The sequence below is a fragment of the Humulus lupulus genome, chromosome 4, assembly GCF_963169125.1.
Source record: "Humulus lupulus chromosome 4, drHumLupu1.1, whole genome shotgun sequence".
NCBI lineage: Eukaryota > Viridiplantae > Streptophyta > Magnoliopsida > Rosales > Cannabaceae > Humulus > Humulus lupulus.
The window spans coordinates 235,025,631-235,036,950 of record NC_084796.1 but is presented as its reverse complement, the minus strand read 5'-3'; the positions used below and the strand labels follow the sequence as shown (position 1 = coordinate 235,036,950).

General features: G+C 34.3%; 1 pseudogene; it reads left to right on the top strand.

The window, feature by feature from the left end:
- The first annotated feature begins 811 nt into the window (after window positions 1-811).
- LOC133833013 (potassium transporter 4-like) lies at window positions 812-6,649 on the top strand (annotated as a pseudogene).
- The last annotated feature ends 4,671 nt before the right edge of the window (window positions 6,650-11,320 follow it).

Below are 11,320 nucleotides of genomic sequence, written 5' to 3'. Positions count from 1 at the left end.
AAATTGAATGATTTATCTGGTGTAAGTGGTTGGGTTGCTTGTCTATTGTAATTTGGTGATTTTTTGGGAGTGGGAAAAGAGGGGAGGTTCTACTCAATGTTTCTCAGAAAATTTGGGGGTAGTCTTTGTTTTGTATTGGTGTAATGGGTCCTAAGAGAAATCTCGCAAGAGGTGCCTCTTCAAAGAAAGTCTCCTCATCCCGAGACCAAAACCCCCACCACCTCCTCCTGATGATTATGATACTAACTTATTTGTCAATAAGCAGGCGGCCGATATGTTCAAAAAAATTCATGAGAAATCTCTGGTTAGAGAGAGGGGGTTTGAGTTTCAAGATGAACCATTTGAAAATAATCCCGCCTATGATCTCATTCGGGCTGAGATAGTGAGACGAAATTGGGGTGTTTTCTGCAACTCCACCCGCATTGGCATGGCCAATTACTCCCAAATGTTTGAGTTTTACGCCAATTTCCCGTACCTTGATGCAGAACATCAAAACTTTATTCGGGGTAAAAGGGTGCCTACTGAAATTTATTCATTTAATTCATTGTTGCACCTCCCTACTTTGTCTGCGCTTGACGATGAGCATTGGCAGTTGGCTCACTTTAGCGAGCTAGATTACAATGCAGTGGCTGAAACTTTGAGTATGGAGGGGGCTCATTTTAATTATCAGCATGGCAAGCCCTAAGACATGAACTGGTGGCAACTTAATCCGCTTGCCAAGGCCTGGGTATATTTTGTTAGTTCCCACATGTTGCATACCTCTCACTTATCTACTATTGATAGAGAGCGTTGTTTGTTGGTATATGCTATCATGACAAAGATGATAGTTGATGTGGGCCGAGTCATTCGTTATAGCATCCGCAATATCAGTAGGTTCAATACTACTGCTGGTGTTTCTCATGGTACTTTTATCTCGACCCTGTGTGCCACTTATGATGTACCGGTCTTTGCCAGTGATCTGGTTCAGAAGCCCATGGGGCCGATTAATCAAACTCTGTTTGCTGCCTTTCTTCCGGCCTCTCTTATCCCACCATCACCTGGGCAACATTATAAGCGTCGAAGGGTCGATGAAGCAGCCGACACTGACCACATGGAAAAGGAGGGAGCTGATGCGTGGGTCCTAGTAACCCAACATCACATTTGGCACTTGGTGGGCCTATTGATGAACACACTTAGCGTACGCACGATCGACTGGATTATATCATCCGCCAAAATCAGTATTTAATCCAGTCGCATCATGCGCAAAATCAGCACTACAATGATTACTAGGTACAACAGAATGAGTATGGGCGTGTGCATGTCGAAGAATTGAATGCTTTGGTCACTAGGTGGACGATGAATTCTGCTGATGAAAACTACTTCACCCCTCCACCACATTTTAATCCATACTACCCACCACCACCACCTTTTCCATACTGATGTGGCGTGTCTTTTGAGGTAAGTCTTCTCTCCTAGTCTTCATGTCACATTGGGGACAATGTGAAATTTAAGTTTGGGGGAGGGGCTTATCATATTGACTTTGTTTTTATTTTTATTATTTTTCTTTTAGTTTACTGTGTGTTATTTTAGTTTTGTCTTTATTGTTGAATAGTTAATCGTTAATAATGTCGTTTGTCATCATTTGTGAAATAGCGATTGCATGAATAACCGTGTGCGTGGTTGATTACTCTTTGGATTAATTTTAATGCTTCTCAGAAATTTGAATACGTTGTGTAAATGTGAGTAATTAGCCTATGTTATACATGTTTTACTTGGGTATGAGGAATGGATTGTGGAATAAGATAGAACTTGCATTGCTTGTCTTTTGAGACAAAATCCTTGAAAACATGTGTATTGGAAAATGATCTAGGAAATTTTGTTGGAACGTTTGAGCCTTTCAACCCTACCGATATTATTTTATCCCTAGTTCACCCTTTGTGCCTTAGCCTGTTTGATAAATTGTTTAACCACACTATTAAGCCAAAAATGTACCCATTCCTATGTTCCTTTGTCCTTGAGTTATGTCATAAGCTTAGAAATAAGTTTGGGGGAAATGAAGTGTATTGGGTAAGATATTTGATATGTGGATAAATAATGTACTTTACTGATTGAGAGAAGTGTAAAAGCTCCTGCAACATTACTAATTTTCTTCTTAAAAAAAAGCAAAGAAAAAGAAAAGAATGAAAAAAAGAACATTTAAAGAGTGAAAAAAAAAGTAAATAAAGTGATGTTGGAGCATTGTTTTGTGATGGTCTCAATTGTTGAAAAAATGGTGGATTGGGGGAATATTATGAAATGTAAGAAGGTTGGTTTGATTGGTTATTGATGTGCTTATGGTATAATGAAGCCTAAATGTCTTTTCAACTACCGTTACCTAAGCCACAATGTTATGAACCTTAAAAGTCCTGTTGATTCCAAAACATATGTTGTTGACATTAGTGGAGAAAGGCAAGTATGCAAGCATATTAAAAATTGTTTAGTGGATTATTGAATGAGTAAGACATGTATGATGCATTCTAATTGCTCATTTTGTTATTTGCAAATCATATTATAATTTCCAACGGAGGCATTCAGGTTAATTGTTAGAGTGATCGGACTGAAATTCTGGTTGTAAAATGCAGTTGATATTTTGTGAATGATGGAAATACGATGTGAACACTATGAAGGCTTAACTGTTTGTGTTGTGCTATGTTTTAAGTTTGAATTCAATCTTTACTCGAGGGCGAGTAAAGGTTAAGTTTGGGGGAGTTTGTTGTGTGTATTTTTTGTCATGTTTAGGTGGTATTTTAGGTGGTATTGGGGGAGTTTGTTGAGTAATTGATCTCTTTAAAATTAGCACGCAAGTATACGTGGTTCAATCAAGTAATATATGATAAGTAAAGTGTCGATCCCACGAAGAATGATATTAATTACCAACACTACACCAAATACGCATTTCCATAACACATGAATATAATACTAATAAAAAGGTGTTATGCTAGAGTACTATAATGGGCCACTTTGTGAAAAAAAGGGCGGTAATAAAAAAAGGGCGGTACTTAGATTTTTTTCATTTTTGACCTCAAAATTTGTGAGACTCGAGAGAGACCCAATTCTCATACCTTTTTTCCCCTTCTCCTTCTCGTCTCTCTCTTCCCTTCTCCTTAGCCGCACTCCCGTAACCACCATCATCCTCAGCTCCGACCACCTAACCACCATCCCTCACACCTGTTTTTCTTCGAGCCAAGCTCCAAATCTCAGGCACCCGTGAACCCAACCCCCGAACCAAGTGACCCCAGGTGCGAGCCCACCTCTGCGTGCCTTCGACCTAGTGGTCTCATCGTTCTTGGAGATCGTCGTTGGACAAACTGCCGAGACTGCCAGGCAGTTCTTGTAGGTTTCTCTATCTCTCTTTCTCAATTTGTTCTTGCCTCCATTGGTCTTCTGGTTCATTTAATTTTGGTTGTGTTGAAATCGGAAGATTTTGATTGAGAATTGGGCTTTTGGAGATAATTTATGGAATTTTGTTGGGAGAACAGGACACAAGTTGGAAGCTTGAGGAGGCTATTAAGCTTTTTTATATAGGCAGTGAAGGTGGCACTGTAGTGGGAGGATCGTCTTCTCAATTTTCGCCTACAGAAAATATTGAAGCTTTGGCCGAACAGACTGCTCGGTATGTTAGATGCATCGATTTCTTTATGTATTTATTTTTCTTTGTTTTATGTGTCTCGTTCTGCATTATTGTTTATGTTGGTTTAGAATGATTTGACTCAGTGAAGCCGAAAGGAAAACAATATTTTTGGCAGAGTCCTGACCTGAGCTTCTGTTCTCTTCTCTTCTGTATATAATTTTTTCGTTAGATTGAGAGAACGAGAATGAGATTGAGAGATAAACAAGGCTATGGAGCCATAATCTGGGATTTCCACTGCTAACCGCTCGACTTCTACTACTATAGGCCAGGTTTGTACCAATCTTTTCACGTCTTTATATATATATATGTATGTATAAAGATGAGAATTTTGGGGAGCGAATCTTTGTTAGATCTTGTGATGATGATTCTTAGTGTTGTTTACTGATAACCCTTTTTGTTGCAGCAATTTTCATGGTTGAGGATGTCGAGGAATTTGTTACTAGCTTATCAGAGCTTTGGTGTAGTTTACGGGGACTTGGGTACTTCACCTCTTTATGTTTACTCAAGCACATTTTCTGGGAAGTTACAGAAACATATTAGCCAAGATGCAATTTTTGGTGCTTTTTCATTGATCTTTTGGACTCTTTCTCTTATCCCTTTGCTTAAGTATGTCTTTGTCTTACTCAGTGCTGATGATAATGGTGAAGGTGAGTGTTTTGTTTCCTCCCTTTTCATTCAATTTTATTCAATTCAATTTCAATTTCAGTTTTTGTTTCATTTTGATTCATTTCAATTCAATTCATTTTCAGGTGGGACCTTTGCTCTTTACTCACTACTTTGCTGCCATGCTAAGTTTAGTTTGCTTCCCAACCAGCCAGCAGCTAATGAAGAGCTCACTACCTATAAATATGGTCCATCTTCTCAGCATGCTAGTTCCTCTCCCTTGAAGAGATTTTTGGAGAAGCATAAAAGGTTAAGGACTGCCCTTTTAGTTGTTGTGCTGTTTGGAGCTTGCATGGTCATTGGTGATGGTGTCCTTACTCCTGCTATCTCAGGTCAATTTTCTAATTGCTTATTTTGCTTCATATGTAACTACTGGTACTATTATTTCCTTGCCTCTATTTAACATCTTTGTAAAAAAAAAAAATATATTGCAGTTCTATCTTCGGTTTAGGGGCTTGAAGTTACAGAAAAGAAATTAACTAGTGGTAAGTTGTCATGTTTTGCTATATATATACATATATTTTATTTTCACTTAGATTCTTTATGAGTGACTTAACAAACTATGTGCTGCTCATTTTTTTTTAGGTGAACTTCTCTTGATTGCTTGTTGCATCTTGGTCGGTCTGTTTGCTCTGCAGCACTGTGGCACACATAGAGTTGCCTTTTTATTTGCACCTATCGTATTGATCTGGATATTTTCCATTTTTTCTATTGGTCTCTACAACACAATACATTGGAACCCAAAAGTTTTTTATGCTTATATTGTCAAGTTCTTTAAGGTGACTGGTAAAGATGGTTGGATTTCTCTTGGTGGGATTCTTCTTTCTATAACTGGTATGTGCTATATCCTACTTAATGGAAATAAACATCAATTTCATTGGCTTTGTTATGTTAAATTCCATTATGCCACTACTCATCTTTATAAGTCTGGTCAACCATTAAGTTCTATGTAGTTTACTAAGGGCAAAATGTCGTTATAATACCCTAAAAAAAATGTTGTTATAGTTCTAGAGTATATGTTTCTGTTAGTTAAATTAACGATAGGCATTTTCTAATTCCTTCCAGGAACCGAAGCTATGTTTGCAGACCTTGGTCATTTTACTGCTTTGTCAATAAGGGTGAGTTTTATATTATTATAATTTTTTTTGACTAAATATATTGAATTTCTTTTCTACACATAATAGGAAACATGTACATATTGGCTGGATTGGAAAATTTAGTTTGGTGCAAGGCAAAGTAAAAGGAAAAACCACATGAATTATAACCTGGTAGGAAAAAGCCAAGTATAAGGAAGACCAAATGAGATCCAAGAGGGTTAGAATGACTGGTTGGGCTCTTGGTTTGCTCTCATAAGATCGGGGTTTGATTCCTCATGATACCTTCCTAGAAATTTGTTAGAGTTTCCTGCCTCCCCCAAAGATTGTAAGTTCAATGGGAGAACATGTTAAAAAAAATTGAAATAAAAAACCAAAAAAGAGGACCAACTGAGTTAGCAAGTCATGTATAGAAGTAACTCCATTAGATGCTGCTGGAAAAGTAGAGCATAGTGTTGAAGATATTTCTTCAAAATCAAGTGTTTATACTTCTGCATTTTATTTACCCCAAATCACTGTGCTTTTGCAGGCCTTGTTCACCATGATGTAGTAAATGCTTTTTGGCTATCAACAAATGATAGTTATGGTTCCCTTTTTTTTCTGTGCAACTTGCGTTTACTTTTTTTGTATACCCATGTTTGGTTGTACAATAAATGGGTCAAGCTGCATACTTGTCCAAAAACCCCGATAAGATTCATTACAACTTTTATAATTCAATCCCTGGTTAGTAATCCCTGGCATTATTAATATTGCTTCCAGAATTGCATTTTAATATATGAGTTGCTCTAATTGTGCTTTCTGTTCTTGCTTAATTTGCAGAATCTGTATTTTGGCCGGTGTTTGTTGTTTCCACGCTAGCAGCTATTGTTGGCAGCCAGGCTGTCATAACTGCTACGTTCTCCATCATCAAACAATGTCATGCCCTTGGTTGCTTTCCAAGAGTCAAAGTTGTCCACACCTCAAAACACATATATGGGCAGATCTACATTCCAGAAATAAACTGGATACTCATGATCCTTACTCTTGCCATAACCATCGGATTTCAGGATATAAATTTAATTGGAAATGCTTATGGTATGATGCTTGTCGAATCTATACTGTTTTCTTATAATTATTATTGTTTCCAAGTTTGCCAAGTAAAAAAAAAAGGCTTGCTTTATAAAAATATAAAAATCAGCAATGTTTTTTCCTTTCTTATCCATATGTGTAAAACTGTTATTGGAAAGGTTGTAATATTGGGTAGTGAGATCATTGAATGGGTAATTTGACCTAAAAGTTTCATCACATCTCTTGATTGTGAGCAACATAACTAGAATTTTTCTTTACTAATTGTGTCATAGTTTGATTTAGACAGGATAATTTCTAAAGGATTCTTCTGTTGTATGAATAGATATATGAACTGGGTTGGAACTGGGACAATTTAGAACTTCTAGCACAGGGCAGAAACTTCATGTTATGATAAATGGCAGTGTAAGTAACATCTCATTCAATGGAAGTCTTAAAGGCAGTGCTAATATAACAATAAAACTTTTTCTATAAGCCCTGCTAATTTAAAATTGTATTTGTCCTCTGTTTTTGCTAGTCTACTTAGTTTTGTTTCCTCAACTGAAATATATGAGTACTGCCCTGTTTTTGTTTCTCAGGCAAGTAAAAAAGCCTTGGATCCAGTTGCTCCAGTTTATAAGTACTGCCTTGTATCAGTATCTAACATATTAACTTCAACATGCCAAAATGAGGTTAGCTGTCTCCATTTTCAGCGTTCAAGTCTAGCGCTAATCCATATTGAATTTTTTTTCTACTTTTGGGTATAAACTTATATATGGCTCTTTCTTGCATGAAGTTTGGGGTGAATTTTAGTTAGTCATTTTAAAGTCAACACCATACATTTGCTGTTTTAGAATGTTCGAGTTAATGCATTTTCTTTCCTGATCATTAATTTTTTTATTTGAACAACTGACCCATTGTTTCTCATTTAATATATTTTAATTAATACACCGTCTAGGTTGCTGATTTGAAAGATTCTGTAAGCTTTATTCTAAGAATAAATGAATTGTACTGAAAAGAACCAAATCTTGCACAAAGTCTAGGTTAATTTGAGAAAACCTAGCAAAAACTCCCAGAGTAGAAATTCTAAACTTTAAACAGTAACCAAATTCTTCTATATATCCCTTCCAAGTATTCTCTTATACTATTTATAGACTAACAATAACACTTACTAGCCAACCAATAGAACTTGAGTAAATTTACAAGTCAACACACTAATCCTATATAGCTCTATTCAATATCTGATGCCTAACAAAATGTTTGCAGATCATATAGTTTTAGATGGCTTCTTTGATGTGATTACTGATTATTGGCATTTTAAGTTAATTTATATTGTAAATATATGCAGGTTTCTGCTAGTTTAGTCATGGTGCATTTGATTGAGAAATTAGCTGCTGGTGATATTGGAAGTTTATCTGTATCAATACTTTAGAAGATGAGCACCATGTCTAAAAAGGTTTGTTGCTTCCCTTTCAAGATTGGTATAGTTAGTTTAGATAAATAGTTCAGGCATGTTGTCCTAAATTAATTAGGAAGTATTGAGCTCTTTGAGGGCTCATTTTAACTAAAATCTTAATTGGAACTTGTTCACTTTCTTTCAGTTTTTCATAAATTTTAGGTAGCATAATATCTCTGTTTTTTTTAATTCCATTTGCAGCTTAAAAGTCATCCTGATTTCTCTGAATTATTAGCCCAATATTCATAGAGCGGTTATAGGTATTAAATTCATTTTTGTTGTAAATCAAAGCATATTGATTCATGATACCATTATTGAACTTCTGAAAAAGCTTTGGAGCTTATTTGTTTGATGGTCATTAACTACATGAGGTGTTCCTCTTATTTAGTATTTTAATTTATATTAGACTGAGCATAAACTTCTTAGTTGCATGAGTGATCTTTTTGAAAGTTTTTTTAAGTTACGATAGGTTTCTTACATTTTGTGGTGTATCTCTCTGTTTAGAGATAGAGTTCATCTCTTAAATTACCAAAACACATGTTTCTCTCAGCACCATTGATCTATTTCTCTTCATTTTATATGTAAATATGATTTTGTTTTTCAGCATTTGGGTTAGCATTTATAACTTGAATTTCAAATTGGAAGGTCACTTTTATTTTAATACTATGAAAATTTCAGGGTCATGTATAGTTTCTTATGTAAATGATTTCTAAACATGAGCTAGCTAGCTAGCTTTGGCAGAGAAACCAGTTATGATAGTTATTTATATATAAGAATAAAAGAATATCATTAAATATGATAGTTTATATATAGCAGTATAGTATCTACAGTCCCAACTGACTGTTTTGAGTCATCAGACTCATCACCATAGAGAAATTCTCTACTGATTCTCTCTTATTTTATTGTTCATCTGAAAATTCCCTAGATCTTTCTTGATAGCTCTCTTATTTTATTGAACTAAAGCAGATAAGTATTTATCTTAGTTTTCCATTTTCTTCTTTTGAAGTTTTCAATGTATCATTTAAGAAAAGACTGTAAGTTTGTTGTTGTGGTGGGAAGAACTTTTGTTCTTAATAATAAAAGGACTTTTTTCTTACAATGTGCAGGTATATTGAGATGATTTCTTTGGAGTAATTATTGACAACATTTGTAGTTGAGGCCTTTAGAATGGAAGAATGTATTTCACTAATATTTGTATACATTTCTTGTTTTGTATTTAGTGATAAAGGAATCTGAATTTGGCATAAATTATGTTGTAATATGATTTCTTAAGCCTAGACTTAGTAGACTAAATATTGTAATTACATTTGAGTAATTAATAAAAATCTATTTATGTTACCTTATTTGGCTTCAACTTTCATATTTGTTTTCCTAGTTTTGTGTAAGTAAGAAAAGATTATGTTTCTCTAAGCTAATATAACACATGTGTTATACTAAAGTGTAGTATAACACAAAAAATGTGTTATACTAAAGTGTAGTATAACACAAAAAATGTGTTATATAATCGAATATAAATAACATAATTAAACACTTATCTATATATTAAAAAAACACAGAAATTGAGTTATCGTTGACAGTACAATAACACATTTGTATAACACTGATAAAGTGTTATGTAAAGTACCCTGACCTACGATAATATAGCCGGTCTTAACACATCAGAAAGTGTTATCGTATGTTTTGATAACACATTTTTGGTGTTATTAAAAGCATTTTTTCTTGTAGTGCAATAATTAACTTCTAATTCTAATTGATTTAAATAATAATTTTAGAATTATGAATAAAATAATTTTAATTGATTTAAATAATAATTTCAGAATTATGAATAAAATAATTATTACTAAAAATTAGGAAAACTATTAAGCACTAGAGAAATTCAGAGATAAAAATTTGATTTAATTCAATGGATGTAAAAGTTAGGGCTTTAGTTTCATAAACCATTCACTTATGATTTCTAACCAATTCTCAATATTTCTCAATTCTATTGTGATAGCAGATTACAACTATATATTATAGGCTTGCTAGGATCTATAATTCTCTACAATATATTATTTCCTACATCTTTGTGGTAAATCAATATATTGCAGGCTTTAAACACATAATCCCTAAACTACACAATTCATAGAAGTACTTTCGTCTAATATAAAATTGTGATTATTTACCTATAGCATAATTAACCTTCTCTTTTCAGAGCATAGGTTAAAATCATATAAACATGTAAATAATGATCAAACATTCACAAGCACTAAGCATAAGATAAATAATCCATAGCAGAAGAAAGAAATTCAGGAAAATTTCATTAAGAAATCAAAAGCTTCAAGAAGAATCTACTAATACCCTAATAACAAGATTAGTTCAAAACAAACATAATGGAATCAATCAAATTAAATATAAACATAAACTCAAGAATAGAGAAATACAGTAGAGATCAAGAAATCAAACTCTCAGATTTTCAATGTTCTTCCAAGTCTCTATTAATTTCTCCACACATAAAAATATGAATCCTCTCCTAATTAACTCTTAAAAACGTATTTAAATAGAAACCCTAAAAATGATTTTTTTTCACGAAAATGACGATTTCGTCCTTCTAATGCCATGAAAAAAAAAATACACGCGCCGCGGCCCTGGCATTCAAGCACCGCGACGCGCCTCTTTGAATTTGCGCAACACGCTTTCTGTCTTCAGCAAGCATCGCGACCCTTCTCCCATGCGCTGCAGCCCTTCGTATTGACCCCAAAAACTTATTCCAAAACTCCAAAACGAACATTTATCTCTGCAAATGAATCCTTGACTTTCTTCTTGTCAACTTATAGCATAAATTTCCTAAATTAGCTGATTTTTTAGTCATTTCCCAAACTTCACGTTTCCTTATCTATTTCCTGCAAACATACCAAAACAAGCATAATACCGCATAACATTCCACCAAAATGACTCAAACTTACCCTAAACACATGTTAAAAACTATGCTAAAAACGAACTCATCAGTAATAGGGAGGATAGTTGATGAGATAAAATATCCTAATTACTATTTCATTGTTTTAATCTAAGGTTTTGTTATTACTCGTTGTTTTATTTAATCTTTAATTATTCTTTCTGCACTTTATATTTTCTTTTGCTTTGTCTACAAGAATCGAAAGTCTAATTGACCAAATAGAAAAAAAGATTAATTGACTGGTAATTGGGGATTCAGTCCTTCAGGAAGATACTTGGCTTTACCAAGATTATTACTAAATTGCGATACGTGCACTTGCGTAGCTATAAAATCCGCAACATTCACCATTTGATCTTTTTGGAGGTCTTGAGTTCGTCTCTCAATGAAAGCCCCAAAATGCTGACCCTCGAATTGGTCAACGACACAGAGTCAAGTAAAATGATAGAAAATGAGATGAAATCAAGACGAAAAGATAAATGACA